The sequence below is a fragment of the Lissotriton vulgaris genome, chromosome 2_1 (genome assembly GCF_964263255.1).
Source record: "Lissotriton vulgaris chromosome 2_1, aLisVul1.2, whole genome shotgun sequence".
NCBI lineage: Eukaryota > Metazoa > Chordata > Amphibia > Caudata > Salamandridae > Lissotriton > Lissotriton vulgaris.
The window spans coordinates 327,424,404-327,441,660 of record NC_141687.1 but is presented as its reverse complement, the minus strand read 5'-3'; the positions used below and the strand labels follow the sequence as shown (position 1 = coordinate 327,441,660).

At 50.7% G+C, this 17,257-nt stretch overlaps 1 protein-coding gene across 20 annotated transcripts in view; it reads right to left on the bottom strand.

Moving 5' to 3' along the window:
- Window positions 1-17,257, bottom strand: part of NCOR1 (nuclear receptor corepressor 1) — a 1,907,529-nt gene that overhangs the window by 327,424 nt on the left and 1,562,848 nt on the right. The gene's annotated exons all lie outside the window — the stretch shown is intronic.

The window sequence follows — 17,257 nt, the reverse complement described above, 5'->3', positions numbered from 1 at the left end:
TCCCCAGGCGTCAGAATGGATCTGGAAAATGTTTGCAGCAGCACCTCTGCCAGACGGTGGACGGCGTCACATGACCCTGCCCTGACGTAGTCCACAGACGTGACGTCAGAGAGGTCATATAAGTCTTTCCTGGCGCGCTGACGTCAGTTTTCTTCGGAGAAACATTTCCGCGGCACAACGTGAAGTGTGCGAAGAAGGAAAAAATCTTTAAAATAAAGAAGTCTGATGGTTCAAAACACTATCATAAAAGATAGTATCAGACACCGTCTACATACAAACCAAGAAGTAAAGGCAGAGCATCGCTGTAAGAACTAACCACGCAAAGCGTGGACCCTGCCCAGAGGCTGAGTAACAAGGGAAGACTATCTCGACAGACAAAAGGCCGACTGTCATTACAACGTAGAACTGTGCCGGCCAACAAGGGCGGAGCACAGGAAGAACAACAATCTACTGCGAGAAGGCATGAAAAAAATGTCACTTCCCCTATAGTAATGGAAGGCCGAAGCAAAGCCCAACAGATCTCCAAAGAAGACAACTGTAGAAGAGACAAGAGCCCTGTGTTGATGAAGAAGCCAAGGCGGGAGGGAGGGAAGGCAACAGGAAGAAGAATTTCCTGGTGAAGGAGAATCGAAAAGCACCGCTCTACAGGAAAAGAAGCCACCTGGAGGGAGGCAGCTGCATATGGGAAGTCTTAAAAGGGTCGCACCAATGTAAGCACCCTGGATGAAAACCAATGCAAACTGAAAGGAGGCAAACTGGAGAAGCCCACCTGGCAAGGTCCTCGCAGAACGGGGAGGATGGGTGGGAGTTAATGAATCTGCGGATAGACAATGTCTCTACCAGATACATCGTTACCGAAGGTAAGTAATTTGTACATCTGATAGAGACGTCTAGCCGCAGATTCCTTAACTTAGAATAGATACCACAGCCACACCCCAAGGGGGAGATTGGTCTGCGACAGAACAACAGAAAGTGCCCGAAGCACTGAGGCGGCAACAGAGTGACGGACTATGGGAAAAGCTGTGGCGGTGCAGCCAGTCAGCAACTTAAGCAGCTGAGAGAGCAAAAGACAACGGGAGACAAGGTATCACAAGACTGCCAGAATGGTGCGACACCATACCAGTGTAAGTATGAGATGTAGAAACGGCACTAGCCATATCCCAGAACAGAAGAGAGAGTTCATAACGAAGGGAGGAGGAAGGACTACTCCCAGAGCTCAATGGTGCACTAAGTTGCCACCAATCAAAGCTAGAAGACCACATGGAGAGACGAAATCAGAGCCTACCAGGCTAGCCCATGCAAGGGAGGCCAGAGAGGCGGCATCCAGGAAGCGAAGGGCAAGAGGAAGGAACTAAGCAACGTCTCAGAAGTACAGGCGGGTACAAAAGACACGCCAAGTGCACACTGAGTCTCCAACTTTTATTTTCATAAAAACAAAGAACTGCATATAATTCATACTTGGTCAATACATCACCTTATTATGCAGTTGTCTAACACAATTTAAAAACGATATGGTCACTTTTCATATAATGCTGGACTCTACTGCATGTAGTATTTCACCATATGTAGGGAGAGCACATAGTTAAAAACAAACAATATTCAAAAACTCTATGACAGTACATATAAAAGTCGACACATTTCGATGGATCTTTGCTGTCCTGAAGAAGGTGGTGCGCACAGCAAAGATCCACCGAAATGCGTCGACTTTTATATGTACTTATTTTATGGAAATAAAAGTTGGAGATTTTATCTCGTTTATATAACTGACCCCAAGTAGTTTGTAAGTGCTTTTTGTGGTGCCACCTTCAAAATAACCCTGACACTCGTGTTTGATAGATGTGAATGCTTAATGAGTCCCATAGACATCGATTAGGAAATTTGAGTCAACATAGAAGTAGTGCACGAAATAGTGGTACATGGCCAAGGGAACCCTTGTCTTCAATTGCTGACTGACCCTGTTCCCTCGTGGTCAAGTAAGGGTAACTCTCTTTCTGTTTGATGGTCTTGGATAGTTAGTGCCTGGAGTTCACTAACTCGTCGTAGCAACGTAATTGCTATAAGGAAAGCCACTTTCCATGTCAAGAACTGAATCTCGCAGGAATGCAGTGGTTCGAAAGGGGGGACCCATCAGCCTGGTGAGGACCACATTTAGGTTCCACTCTGGAGCTGGTGGCGTCCGCGGAGGAATGACTCGTTTGAGTCCTTCCAGAAAGGCTTTAATGGCAGGCACCCTGAAAAGTGAGAGGTGCTGTCTGTTTTAGAGATAAGCAGCCATTGCGGATAGATGTATACGAATGGAAGCAAAGGCCAGATTACATTTGTACAGATGTAAGAGATAACAAATGATGTTCTGAATAGATGCATCCAGCGGGATAATGTTGTGGTCTGCACAATAAATGACAAACCGCTTCCATTTCGCCGCATAGCATGCGCTGGTGGTGGGCTTTCTTGCCTCCCAGATTATGTCCATACAGTCAGGAGGTAAGTTGAGGTAGCCAAACTCGAAGTCCTCAGGAGCCAGATCGCCAGGTTGAGCTGTTGCGGATCTGGATGCTGAATGTCGCCATGGCTCTGCGTCAAAAGCCTGGGTGTGAGGCGCAGCCTTTGATGCGGTACCACGGACAGTTCCAGAAACGTGGTGTACCATGGTTGGCGAGCCAACGTCGGAGCAACCAGTATGAGAGTCATCGAGTGCTGCTTCAGCTTGCGTGCCACCAGCGGTATTAGAGGTGCTGGGGGAAAAGCGTACGCAAATTTGCCTGACCAGTTCATCCATATTGCATTGCCCTGCGACTGTGGGAACCTGGCGGCAAAGTTTGGGCATTTGGCGTTTTCCTTTGTGACGAACAGGTCTATCTCTGGATGACCCCACCTTAGGAAGTACGGGTGGAGTACTGATGGATGTATCTCCCACTCGTGCATCTGGTGGCTGTACCTGCTGAGCAGGTCCGCCATCTGATTGTCCTTGCCTGGGATGTGTTCTGCCATGAGGAAGATGCTCCTCTGAATGGCCCACTTCCACATGCTCTGAGCCAGATGAGACAACTGTGGAGAGTGTGTTCCTCCCTGTTTCTGAATGTAGTACATGGCCGTCATGTTGTCCGTCCGGATCAACACGACCTTGTTGCACAGATGTACTTTGAAAGCTTTCATAGCCATGAAGATAGCCATCAGTTCTAGAACATTGATGTGCATCTTCCTTTGCTGTGGTGTCCATAGTCCCTGCACAGTGTAGTGGAGTACATGAGCTCCCCAACCCTGGAGAGAAGCGTCCGTCGTCCGAATGATCTGTGGCACAGGCTCCTGAAACGGTCGTCCCTTGCAAAGGTTTTGTGGATTCCACCAATGCAGAGAGTTGTATGCACGACCGGTCACCAACACTAGGTCTTTCAACTGTCCGTGAGCCTGAGTCCACTGATGTGCTAAGCACTCCTGAAGCGGACGCATATGTAGTCTCGCGTGCGGGACTATGGAGATGCAGGAGGCCATCATGCCTATCAACTGCATGAACACTCGCGCTGGAAGCGAGTGTTGAGGTCTGAATTTTTGTATCAGCGATTGAATGCTGCTGACCCTCACTGAATTTGGCTGTGCTGTGGCTGCCAGAGTGTTTATCGTCGCACCCAGATACTGCTGTATGTGGGCGGGTTGCAGGTGGGACTTTGGGTAATTCAGTGAGAATCCCAGATCGTGAAGAAGGTGAATGGTGTGGGACATGTGGGCGGCACACTGCTGGGCTGACTTTGCCTGGATGAGCCAGTCGTCCAGATAAGGGTAGACGTGAATGTTTTGTCTCCTTAGGTGTGCCGCGGTGACCCCGAAAGGTAGAACCTTGAACTGGTAATGTTGGTTTTGGATGGTGAACCGGAGGTATTTTTTGTGTGACGGATGAAGCGGAATGTGAAAATACGCATCCTTCAGATCTAAAGTTGCGAGAAAATCCCCCTGACTGAGCAACGGTAGGACTTGCTGCAGGGTCAGGATGTGAAACTGCTCCGAGAGAATGTACTGATTGAGGGGTCTGCGGTCCAGTATGGGTCTGAGGGACCCGTCCTTTTTTGGTATCGAGAAGTACAGTGAGTAAACTCCTGTGCCTCTTTCTTTCACAGGCACGAGCTCTATTGCCCCTTTTTGCAGCATGACGAGGACCTCCTGTTGCAATAAGTGCAAATGCTCGTTGGACATAGGACGGTGTCTTGGGGGTATGTTGGGTGGAGTGGATATTAACTCCAGAAAATAACCGTACTGTATAAGCTGTGTGACCCACCTGTCTGTGGTGATGGACTACCAGACTGGCAGGAACTGTTGAAGTCTTCCCCCGACAGGTGTTGCGTGGTCGGGGGGCAGTGACAAGGCGTCACTGTTTGTTAGTGGCGGAGGGCCTGGAGTTGTTGTTTCCACAACCTCTGCCTTTGGCGCGGTTTCCACGATATCCACCTCGACTGTTTGGTGTATGTGGTCTGCGTGCCGCCTTTATAGTACTGTGTGTAGGAAGGTGGATATCTGACTATGGTTACCCCCAACTTTTTGCCTGGTGTTTTGCTGGTTTTTCGACTTAGTTGACCTGGGACCCTGCTATTCAGGGCCCCAGGCCTACTGCTCTCTCTTTAAACTGGATTCCATGTACCTTAGGTGCATATCTAATTGGATACTGAGTCACCTTATCAGTCCCTGTATCCAGGGCATAGGTGTACCCAGGGCCTACAGGGGGCTGCAGCATGTATTATGCCACCCCTGGCTGGCCACCCAAATCTGACACAACTGGCTGCACGACAGCTGGGGCAAGGTGGTGTAATCACCCTTTGCTTTAGATATAGTATTCCTATATCTAACCCTAAAATGGACACATGTATTCCTATCAGTCACTCCTATGGCAGGCCTTAACAATCCTGAAGGCAGAGTGCTTGGAATTATGTGAGATGGTGCTCTGGCATGAGCAGAGCCCGTTTGCAGCTTGCGGAACCAAGTCCTAATAGCGGTATCATGATAACGCGTACCATATACTCTTAAGTGCATTATAATCCTCGCGGTTATTTGCTATCTTTGGTATCGCTTTATCAAAACATGTCGAGTAAGGTGTCATACGAATTGGAATACTAATTCCTCACCAATTCTGGTGACGGGGTTAGCATTCCACCCTTCTAGAGGGACAAGACATGTATGTAACTGTGAACCCCGGTTAAAGTTAACTCGAGCCTCAGCATCACAAAATGGATGCTGCCACCACAGACACAAGTCTGACCTCCTGCTGCTGGGAGTCCTTCCAGCGAGGAGAGCTTAGACAAAGGGTTTCCTGCCAGGGGCGGTGCTAGCACCATCCCAGACAGGGTTTTGTGTATCCCAGGTAGGCAGGGCTGAGAGGAAGGTGACTGCAAGTGGCACCCCGGTGCTCACTGTGCATATGCCGGCTCAAACCAGTTCCTAACCTGGGGAAAGTCCGGCCAAAGGAGAGGGGTGTAACCACCCCCCTCCTGGAACCACCCATGGGCAGGACCTAGTCGCGTGCCAGCCCCTTTTCTTAGGATAAAGGTAGGAGCAGGCCCCCTTCCCAAATTAGATAATTCTGAATCTTGAACTACTTTCCACGAAAGGAACTCTTGACTTTTTCTGAAGACTCTCCCTTGTGGCTAAGGAGTAGCCACACTGCACCCGCAGGCACCATCTAAGCATCGCGGTTTGCTGCACGTCCATCCTCCGGATCAAGACTGCCCAGCTCGAAGAGACCCGGATTCCCTGGCATCTCTGTCCTCTACCTGCATCATCAGCCCAGCTGAGATTCGTGGGTGTGGCGAGACCTGAGTGACCGGCCATCTTCTGAAACTGCACGACGCTTAACCAGCACGACCGCAGAGGGATCCTCGAGTGAGTGCACTGGGGTGTGAGAAGCCCTAACCCTGAGCAGCTCCAGCACCGAAGTCCAGCCCCCCAGCATCTACGAGATCTGCGTGGGGGCCTTCTGCTCTTTGCTGCTCACCGCGTTGTCCGGCCACTTGCCTGCTGGCTAGTGGCCCTCTTGACGACGTACCACGACGATTTCATTGCTGGTCTGGTTGCTCCAGACTGGCTCTTGCTCCCCTCCAAAAGAGGAGCACCCCGGACCCTCCTGGTCCACTCCAGACGCCATCTTGACTCCACCACGTGGGCCTGCCTTTGCCAAGGCTTGTTGCTCCAATCCTGGTTCCAACATCGCCATCAGCAGAGACCCTCGTGGGACAGCTCGCACCTCCAGCCTGGTCGCCGCCAACGCCTCCTGGCCCGTGTGACTGCAGAGTCCAGCGTCGCCCACTCACCTGGTCGAGGTGACTTCATCCGGTGCCATCCTGGTGCCCACACAATCACTGGCTAGTGATTAATAACTGAGTCCCCTCTGCTTTCAGGTCATCTCCATCACCGATCCAGGCTTGGATCACTCCGAACATCTTCACTGGTCGCCTGCCAGCAACGTCTTCTTTCAGGCTCCATAGACTACAACAAGGTTTCCCGACGTATTTTGAACCCTATGCAGCCGCAGCCCCTGGGCTAGGTAACCCGAGCATTTCGGTGCTCCAACGCAGGTTCACTATCTAAGTGTCCAGGTCCTTTTTCGTTTTAAGTCTAGCAAGTCGGATTCGTCCGAAAACAGTGACTTTAGAAATACTAGCCCCCATAGACTTTGTCCCGCATCCCGCGTGAGAGTGAACACTCTGCACCGATCTCCCTAGGCCTGCTGCTCCTAACCTTAGGGTCCAGTAGTGTAGTCCTAGCGATCCTGAAGCCTCTGGATCTTGTTACCTGCTAGTATTTCGCATTCCACTTTTAGTGTATATGGTTTTTCGTGCCTGTGAGAAGTTGGCCTGATATATAATGTTCACTATTCTAGTGAGCACTTTGTATCAGTCCAAACAACCCTTATTGATGATTGGTTGTAAGTCAACCTTATAGACCAGCTATCCTAGTAGCATGGATACGAGCAGTCTTCGGGCTAAACTCTAGAGGGCGTGTTAAGCCAGCTGTTATACCATCACATATACCCCTTGAACACCAAGTGAAAGGACACCACACAAGTGTTATGAAAATAAACAGTGTATTTATTTAGATCACAATAGCCCTGTTCTCTTTATGAGGACAGGGTACTAAGCACACAACAAAACTCTTACGAAAATACTTTAAGTTGCACAATTTACACAAATGCCCGAGGGGCACGAAAAACCATATACTACAAAAGTGGAATGCGAAATTACTAGCAGGTAAGTACTGTACTAATAGGCTTTGGAATCGCTAGGACTGGACTACTGAACCTTCAGATGACTAGCAGGAGGCCTAGGGGACTCGGGTGCAGAGTGTGCACTCTCACGCGGGATGCGGGACAAAGTCTATGGTTGCTAGGAATTACACAGTGATATCGGACGAATCCGACTAGGTAGAGCTGAAACGAAAAAGGATCTGGACCCTTGGATAGTGAGGCTATGCTGGGGCACCAAAATGCCGAAGTTACCTAGCCCAGGGGCTGCACCTGCATAGGTCTGAAAAGACGTCAGGAATCCTCGTTGCAGTCTATGGAGCCTGAAAGAAGAAGTTGCTGGCAGGCGACCAGTGAAGAGATTCGGATGGATCCAAGCCTGGATCGAAGATGGAAGACACCTGTAAGCAGAGGGGACCAAGTTCTGAATCACTAGCCAGTGATTAGCTGGGCACCAGGATGGCACCGGATGGAGTCACCTCAACCAGGTGAGTGGGCGACGCTGGGCTCTGCAGTCTCACGGACCAGGAGGCGTTGTCGGCGACCAGGATGGAGGTGCGAGCTGTCCCACGATGGTTGCTGCTGTCGGCGTCGCTGGACCCAGGATTGGGGCAACAAGTCTTGGCAAATTCAAGCCCACGCGGTGGACTCAAAATGGCGTCTGGAGTGGACCAGGAGGGTCTGGGGTGCTCCTCTTTTGGAAGAGAGCAAGGGCCAGTCTGGAGCAACAAGACCAGCAGTGTTGATGTCGTCGCTCGTCGTCGGGAAGGCCACAAGCCAGCGGGCTAGTAGCCAGACAACGAGGTGAGCAGCAAAAAGCAGAAGGGCCCCCCGCAGATCTGGTGGATGCTGGAGGGCTGAACTTCGGTGCTGGAGCTGCTCATGGCTGGGGCTTCTCGGACCCCAAAGCACTCACTCGAGGATCCCTCGGCGGTCGTGCTGGGCAAGGGTCGTGCAGTCTTGAAGATGGCCGGTCCCTCGAGGTCTCGTCGCACCCACGGGTCTCAGCTGAGCTGACGATGTGGGTAGAGGTCAGAGGTGCTAGGGAAGCGGGTTCTCGTCGAGCTGGGCAGTCTTGATCCGGAGGAGAGACTTACAGCAGACCGCGATGCTTGGATGGTGCCTGCGGATGCAGGGTGACTACTCCTTAGCCACAAGGGAGAAATCTTGAGAAGAAGTCGAGAGTTCCTTTCTTTGAAAGTAGTTTCAGGATTCAAAGATGATCTAATTTGGAAGGGGGCCCGCTCCTATCTTTATACTAGGAAAAGGGGCTGGCACGCGACTAGGTCCTGCCCATGGGTGGGTCCAGGAAGGGGGGTGGTTACACCCCTCTCCCCTGCCGGACTTTCCCCAGCTCAGGGGCTGGTGTGCCCCTGGAACTGGTTCTAGCCGGCAGATGCATAGTGAGCACCGGGGTGCCACTTGCAGTCACCTTCCTCTAAAGCCCTGCCTACCCAGGATACACAAAACCCTGTCTGGGATGGTGCTAGCACCGCCCCTGACAGGAAACCCTTTGTCCAAGCTCCCCTCGCTGGAAGGACTCCCAGCTGCAGGGGGTCAGGCTTGTGTCTGTGGTGGCAGCATCCATTTTGTGATGCGGAGGCTTGAGTTAACTTTAACCGGGGTTCACAGTTACATACATGTCGTGTCCCTCTAGAAGGGTGGAATGCTAACCCCGTCGCCAGAATTGGCGAGGGGTTAGTATTCAAATTCGTATGACTCCTTACTCGACATGTTTTGATAAAGCGATACCAGAGTTAGCATATAACCGCGAGGATTATAATGCACTTAAGAGTATATGGTATGCGTTATCATGGAACAGCTATTAGGACTTGGTTCCGCAAGCTGCAAACGGGCTCAGCTCATGCCAGAGCACCATCTCACACGATTCCAAGCACTCTGCCTTCAGGATTGTTAAGGCCTGCCATAGGAGTGACTGATAGGAATCAGTGTGTCCATTTTAGGGTTAGATATAGGTATACTATATCTAAAGCAAAGGGTGATTACACCACCTTGCCCCAGCTGTCGTGCAGCCAGTTGTGTCAGATTTAGATGGCCAGCCAGGGGTGGCATAATACATGCTGCAGCCCCTGGGTACACCTATGCCCTGAGTTACAGGGTCTGATAAGGTGGCTCAGTACCAATTGGAGATGTACCTAAGGTACATGGAATCCATTTTACCGAGAGAGCAGTAGGACTGGGGTCCTGATTGGCAGGGTCCCAGGCCAACTAAGTCGGAAAACGAGCAAAACACCAGGCAAAAAGTTGGGGGCAACCATAGTCAGGTATCCACCTTCCTACAGTGCCCCTTGGGCATTTGTGTAAATTGTGCAACTTGAAGTATTTTCTTAAGAGTTTTGTATTGTGCTTAACTCCCTGACTCATAAATAGTTCAGGGTAGACTGGTTATAAATAAATATACTTTATTTTTCATAACAACTTGTGTGGTGTCCTTTCACTTGGTGTTCAAGGGGTATATGTGATGGTAAAACAGCTGGCTTAACACGCCCTCTAGAGTTTAGCCTAAAGACTGCTTTTGTCCACGCTACTAGGATAGCTGGTCTATAAGGTTGACTTACAACCAATCATCAATAAGGGTCGTTTGGTATGATACACAGTGATCACTAGAATAGTGAGCACTATATATCAGGCCAACTTCTCACACTGTGTGGTTTGGGAGAGCTGGCCTCTGGAAACACCTCTAGTGCTTGAGCGACGAAAAGAACCACCCCGGAACTGCTGGGACTGTAGAGCCCCCATGGACTTAGCAGTTTCAGTGTCCTTTTTGATTTTCTCCAAGGTGGTGTCCACCTCTGGGCCAAATAGATGATCAGGGTTTACTATCTGATTGAGAATGGTGTTTTCAAACCAAAGGGGGACCCCACATCAATTAAAGGCAGGTAGACGGGGACAATAAAGATCAAACAAGGGAGAAAAACCTGCCCTATATGGTCTAAGACGATTTAGAAAAGGGGGTGGTGATGAACAGAGTGTCTGAGTTAAACAGACCACTCTTACCCAGTCCAAAGATCAGGGCTTGATCCATCACCGTTATTTATCTCACTGCCCCATCCCAGCTCAGAACCTGGCTATATGCAAATCAGTCTGTCCCTGGCCCAGTGCATCATGGGAACAGGGCAGACTAAACTACCAAGCCAATTCTTCACCAGAAAGGAGACAAGCTACCGGGGACCGGTTTCTGGCATTTCAGCCTTCTTCGGCCCGGCTTGCTTGAATCCTGATGGAGCAGTGAGAAAGGGACTCATGTCTGGGTATACCCTGCCACACCTATAGTGGCCAAAAACGATTTAGAAAAGGGGGTGGTGATGAACAGAGTGTCTGAGTTAAACAGACCACTCTTACCCAGTCCAAAGATCAGGGCTTGATCCATCACCGTTATTTATCTCACTGCCCCATCCCAGCTCAGAACCTGGCTATATGCAAATCAGTCTGTCCCTGGCCCAGTGCATCATGGGAACAGGGCAGACTAAACTACCAAGCCAATTCTTCACCAGAAAGGAGACAAGCTACCGGGGACCGGTTTCTGGCATTTCAGCCTTCTTCGGCCCGGCTTGCTTGAATCCTGATGGAGCAGTGAGAAAGGGACTCATGTCGGAGTATACCCTGCCACACCTATAGTGGCCAAAAACGATTTAGAAAAGGGGGTGGTGATGAACAGAGTGTCTGAGTTAAACAGACCACTCTTACCCAGTCCAAAGATCAGGGCTTGATCCATCACCGTTATTTATCTCACTGCCCCATCCCAGCTCAGAACCTGGCTATATGCAAATCAGTCTGTCCCTGGCCCAGTGCATCATGGGAACAGGGCAGACTAAACTACCAAGCCAATTCTTCACCAGAAAGGAGACAAGCTACCGGGGACCGGTTTCTGGCATTTCAGCCTTCTTCGGCCCGGCTTGCTTGAATCCTGATGGAGCAGTGAGAAAGGGACTCATGTCTGAGTATACCCTGCCACACCTATAGTGGCCAAAAACGATTTAGAAAAGGGGGTGGTCTAAGGCATCTGTTCCTATTCTGGAACTCACAGAACCAACCAGGATACCCAACCATCGGTCCGCATTCCATCAAAGACCATCCTTGCATAGTGTTGTGTGATGTATGAATTTCTAAGTATGTGTGTAGTTGGTGCGATAGTGTGGAGTAAGAACCACTGTTAATTTTGCTTTGCTGCTCTTTCTTATATTTGTTTATATATTTATTCACTGGATTGTTTCAACCTATTTACAAGAAAAATGATCTCTAAAATAAAAAATAATTTTGATAAACCTGAGTAAATGTACTCTTGAAGTGTTCCTTGTGGGTTCAGGGCACGTTGCATAATATAGTGGACCTCGTTGAGGCCTTTTATTAGACCATATAGGGCAGGTTTTTCTCCCTTGTTTGATCTTGATTGAGAATGGTGGTCTGTATCTCTGGCTTGAACCCGGAGATTCTGAGCCAAGCATGTCGTCTCAGCATGACACTAGTGTTAATAGCTCTGGCCGCGGTGTCTGCCGTGTCCAGTGCACATTTAATAGAAGCATTTGATATGAGCTTCCCCTCCTGGATGAGCATCTCAGCTGCCTCTTTTTATTCATCTGGAAACTGGGATGGTGCAGTGAGCTAAAAAACGGTGTTGGATCTAGCCCTGATCTCTTGACTGGGTGAGAGCTTTCTGCTTAATTCAGAGACTCTGTCCCTCACCACCCCTTGTTGTAAATATTTTTGTCCACCCTAAGCGTGGAAGGGTATTCTCAGATGTGAGACCCTTGCTCATTGCACCATCAGGATTCAAGCAAACCGGGCCGAAGACGGCTGTAATGCCAGAAACCGGTCCCCGGGAGCTTGTTTCCTTCCCAGTGTAAGAATTGGCTTTTGTAGTTTGGTTTGCCCTGTTCCCATCATGCACTGGGACAGGAACAGACTAATTTGCATACAGCCAGGTTCTGAAACTGGGATGGTGCAGTGAGCTAAAAAACGGTGTTGGATCTAGCCCTGATCTCTTGACTGGGTGAGAGCTTTCTGCTTAATTCAGAGACTCTGTCCCTCACCACCCCTTGTTGTAAATATCTTTGTATTAATCTGGCAGGTGCTGTAACAGGGTCTCAAGTGTGTCGTAATGTGCCCTGTCATACCTGGCTAGAAGTGCCTGTGTGTTTGAAATGCGCCAGATATTGCCACTTGAGCCGCCACCCTTTTCCCCGATGCCTCAAACACCTTAGATTCCTTATCTGGGAGAGGAGCATCACCCGTTGTTTGTGAATTAGCCCTCTTCAGGGCATTAGAAACAACAAGAGAGTCCAACGGCAACTGTCCCTTGATGTAAGTAGGGTCTCCAGGCGCCGGTTTATACTTCTTTTCAATTCTGGGGTTTATCACCCTGGCTCTCGTAGGCTCCTTAAAGATTTCCCCAGCATGCTTCAAGACACCCTTCAACATAGGCAGAGTCTTGACAGTCTTCTCTGAGACGGAAAAGGTGTCAAAAAGAAAGTCCACTTCAATGGGGTCAGCATGGAGCTGGACGTCATGATTCTTTGCTGCCCTTTCAATGAGGGCATTGAGCGCAGCCGCACCTCAGTAGGCGACGTTTTTACAGCATACATCTGAGTGTCTGGGGTAAAGTGAGGATCACCTGGGTCAGCAGCAGCTGCCCAGGGTTCATTGGAATCATCTGGCTCAGTGTATACAGGATAGCTGTATTCATCATCATCACCTTCCCCAGTGTCCACATCTGAATAAGTGGGTGAGACATCATGGCCACGTGGAGAAACCGGTTCCACAAGAACAGGTGTCGAAGTAGAATCCTTTTTCTTCTTCAGTGGAATTTTATAGGACTTCATTGGCTGTTCCGGGGCGATTTTCCGCTTATAAAGGGAAAGTCTGCCTGTTTCGGCATCAATAAATTGTTCCTGTTGCTCTTCCAACGAGGATTGTCGATGCTTTAAGGCCGGGACCACTGTTGTCGACTTCGGCACCGAGGACACCTTCTCGGGCACGTTGGTGGCCATTTTAGGGGCTAAAGCCTTCGGCGCCACTTTCGGCGGCAGCGTGAAGTGAATGGGCGTCGACGCCTTCTGAGGTTTATCGACAGGCTTCGAAGGTGGAGGATCTTTAGGCCCGACACCCGAGGCCTCGTCCTTGATGCGCTTTAGGGAGTCTGCCACTTGCTTGGAGAATGCGGCGGACGGCTGCGCCGACTCGACGGAAACCTTCGAGGCACCACTAGACGTGGACTCGTGGGTCGGTCCGCTCTTGGCCTTGTCTTGTCGACGCAGAGTCTCGAGAACCTTCGGATCACTGAGCCCTTTGTCGGTGTCGACCGTCTTCGGCGCCTATTTGTTCGGCTCGACTGCCTTGACCTTTGTCTTCGGCGTGCTAGACTTCGTCTCGACGCCCTTGAGCTGTTTCTTCGGGTCGATAACGCCCTTCTGCTTCGTCGGTTCCGACAGGTCCGAGGACTTTGAGCCGACCAAAGCAATACGCACTGTTGGTTTCGATGGAGGCATCAGTACTTTCACTTGCGTCGAGACCGGTGTTTTTACTTTCGGTTTCGATTTCGCAGGGTGCGGCTCCTTAGCAATGTCCGAAGCCGAGCCCGAAGGCGGAGCCGTAGAACTTATTGGAAGATCTTGGGTAAGGCCTAGTGGCGATCCCTCGACCTGAGCCTTCGGTCGCGCCCCATGCGCGCCGAGGGTGCGCCAAAGGTAAGCCCGTCTACGCCTGGACCGCACCCAGCGCCAGACCCCCTGGCCCCCGCAAACCGCACTCCTCCCACATTACGTTTGACGCCACCACCCTCCTAATACTTAACCCTGGACGCACACCACAATGCTACGAAGCTGCCCCAGGACGTACCCACGGTCCCTTCTCCTACCACTCCTGCAAGTTCGCCTGCATCAAAACCCACACCAAATCCACGACCTCCATACTCAGCTCCGATTCTAACCACCTGAAATGCATCCTGCTAAACACCCGCTCGATCCACAAACACGCCACAGAAATCTGGGACCTACTCGACACTAGGTCACCGGACATCGCCTTCCTTACAGAAAGCTGGTTGAACGCATCATCAACACCCGACATCGCCATAGCCATCCCGGATGCTTACAAGATCATCCGAAAAGACCGTACCAACCAAACAGGAGGCGGCATCGCCATCGTCCATAAGAACACCATCAGAATCACGACCAGCTTCGACGCCCACCTTGCAACCGCCGAACACCTCCACTACCAGATCCACACCGACCCCAGGTCCACACTTAGAGGCACCCTCATCTACAGACCACCAGGAACCCGTAAACAATTCAGCGAAGACATCACCGACTTCATCAGCCCACATGCCCTCCCCTCCGAGAACTACATTCTACTGGGAGACTTCAACTTCCACCTAGAAAAGAAAAACGACTGCAACACCACCACCCTTCTGGACAACCTGGCCAATCTCGGACTCAAACAACTTGTTAACACCCCCACCCACTTAGCCGGACACATGCTCGACCCGATCTTCACCTCCAGCAAACACCTCTCCTTCGATCATACCACAGCTCTCCATTGGACGGACCACAGCTGTGTTCACTTCAACTACACAACTACCACGACTCATAACCCCCCACAACCTGCTCCTCGAAGAAACTGGAACAAAATCACCACAACCAACTCCTCACATAGCTCAACCAAAACCCCCCAGCCCTGTGATCGGACCCAAACGAAGCTGCCACTAAACTCAAACAATGGATCACTCACAGCGCTGACGAACTAGCACCCCTAAAAAACCACCAGATCAAACAAGGCAGCAAAAATGCCCCCTGGTTCAACGATGACCTTAAGAATTCCAAGAAACTATGCCGTACTCTCGAAAAAACATGGAGAAAAAAGCCAACCACTGACAACCTGACCACCTTCAAGGCAGCCACCCGCAAACACCACCAATTGATCCGATCCACCAACAAATCAGCATTCAAGGATTGACTCAACAACAACGCCCACAACAGCAAGGAACTATTCAACATCGTCAAAGAATTTACCAACCCCACCGCAGCCTCAAACGACATTACTCCCTCCCAAGACCTCTGCGACTCGTTATCCTCTTTCTTCTTCAACAAAATCGCCGACATACATAACAGCTTTAAGAACATTTCGAAAGAACAGCCCACCCCACCAATTTCCAAACCCGAACCGCTCTCTAACAACCTCAGCGCCTGGAACCCAATCACCACTGAAGACACCATCCGCCTAATGAACTCCATCCATTCAGGTTCACCAACCGACCCCTGTCGCCACCACATCTTCAACAAAGCAGATTCCATCATCGCACCCCATCTCCGTGATGTCATCAACTGCTCCTTCAACTCCGCTACCTTCCCTGAAAGCTTGAAACACGCCAAACTCAGTGCCCTCCTGAAGAAACCCACAGCTGACCCCTCTGAACTTAAGAACTACCGCCCCATTTCCCTCCTCCCTTTCCCGGCCAAAGTCATTGAGAAAGCCGTTAATAGCCAGCTCGCCGCCTTCCTTGAATCCAACAACCTCCTCGACCCCTCACAGTCCGGCTTTCGAGCCAAACACAGCATCGAAACCGCCCTCATCGCAGCGACAGATGACATCCGAACGCTCCTGGACAACGGAGAAACAGTTGCCCTCATCCTACTCGACCTCTCTGCCGCCTTCGACACAGTCTGCCATAGCACCCTCATACAACGCCTCAGCAACGTCGGAATACAAGGAAAAGCCTTGGACTGGATCATCTCGTTCCTCGCCGGAAGAACCCAGAGAGTCCGACTCCCCCCATTCAAATCAAAGGCCACCAAAGTCATCTGCGGAGTCCCACAAGAATCATCACTCAGTCCCACCCTCTTCAACATTTACATGAGTCCCCTCGCATCCATCGCGCGGCAACACAACCTCAACATCATCTCCTACGCAGACGACACCCAGCTGATCCTTTCCCTCACCAAAGACCCTAACACCGCCAAAACCAATCTTCATGAAGGCATGAAAGAAGTAGCCGAATGGATGAAAAACAGGCGACTAAAACTTAACTCAGACAAAACGGAAGTCCTCATCCTAGGATCTTCACCCTCTGCCTGGGACGACTCTTGGTGGCCATCGGCCCTGGGCACAGCACCCATACCCACAGACCACGCACGCAACCTGGGCTTCATCCTTGACTCCTCCCTCTCGATGACCAGACAAGTTAACGCCGTCTCATCCTCTTGATTCAACGTACTCGGTATGCTCAAAAAAATCTTCTGTTGGATCCCCACCGAAACAAGAAAGACGGTCACCCACGCACTGGTCACTAGCCGACTGGACTATGGAAACACCCTCTACGCCGGAACCACAGCCAAATTACAGAAAAAACTTCAACGCATCCAAAACGCATCTGCCAGACTCATATTGGACATCCCTCACCAAGCTCACATTACCGGCCACCTAAAAGACCTCCACTGGCTTCCCGTCAACAAGAGAATAACGTTCCGTCTCCACACCCACGCTCACAAGGCCCTCTACAAACTAGGACCCGAATGCCTCAACACACCACTGTCCTTCTACACACCCACCCGCCAACTAAGATCCTCCAATCAAGCTCTTGCCGCAGTTCCGCGCATCCACAGATCCACCATGGGAGGAAGATCTTTCTCCTACCTGGCGGCCAAGACCTGGAACTCTCTCCCCACTCACCTCCGCCTCACACAGAACCACATTTTCTTCAGAAAGGAACTTAAAACCTGGTTATTCGATAAATAATGCACCCCCTCCCACAAGCACCTTGAGACCCTATGGGTGAGTAGTGCGCTATACAAATTTCTGAACTTGAACTTGAACTCCTCGCTCGAGCTATCTTCCATGGCCCCAAAGGCCCCGTCGTCGTCTCCGACCTCGTCGACTTCTTCCGCGTCGAGCATTTCAACATCCGCGTCGTAGTTGGAGTCGACCTCCGACGCGGGATTCGACAGGTTCTCACGAACCTCCCGGTCAGCTCCTTCATCATCCCCGGCATCGAATATGTCCACAGGCGCTGGTGCAGTCTGCTGGGCC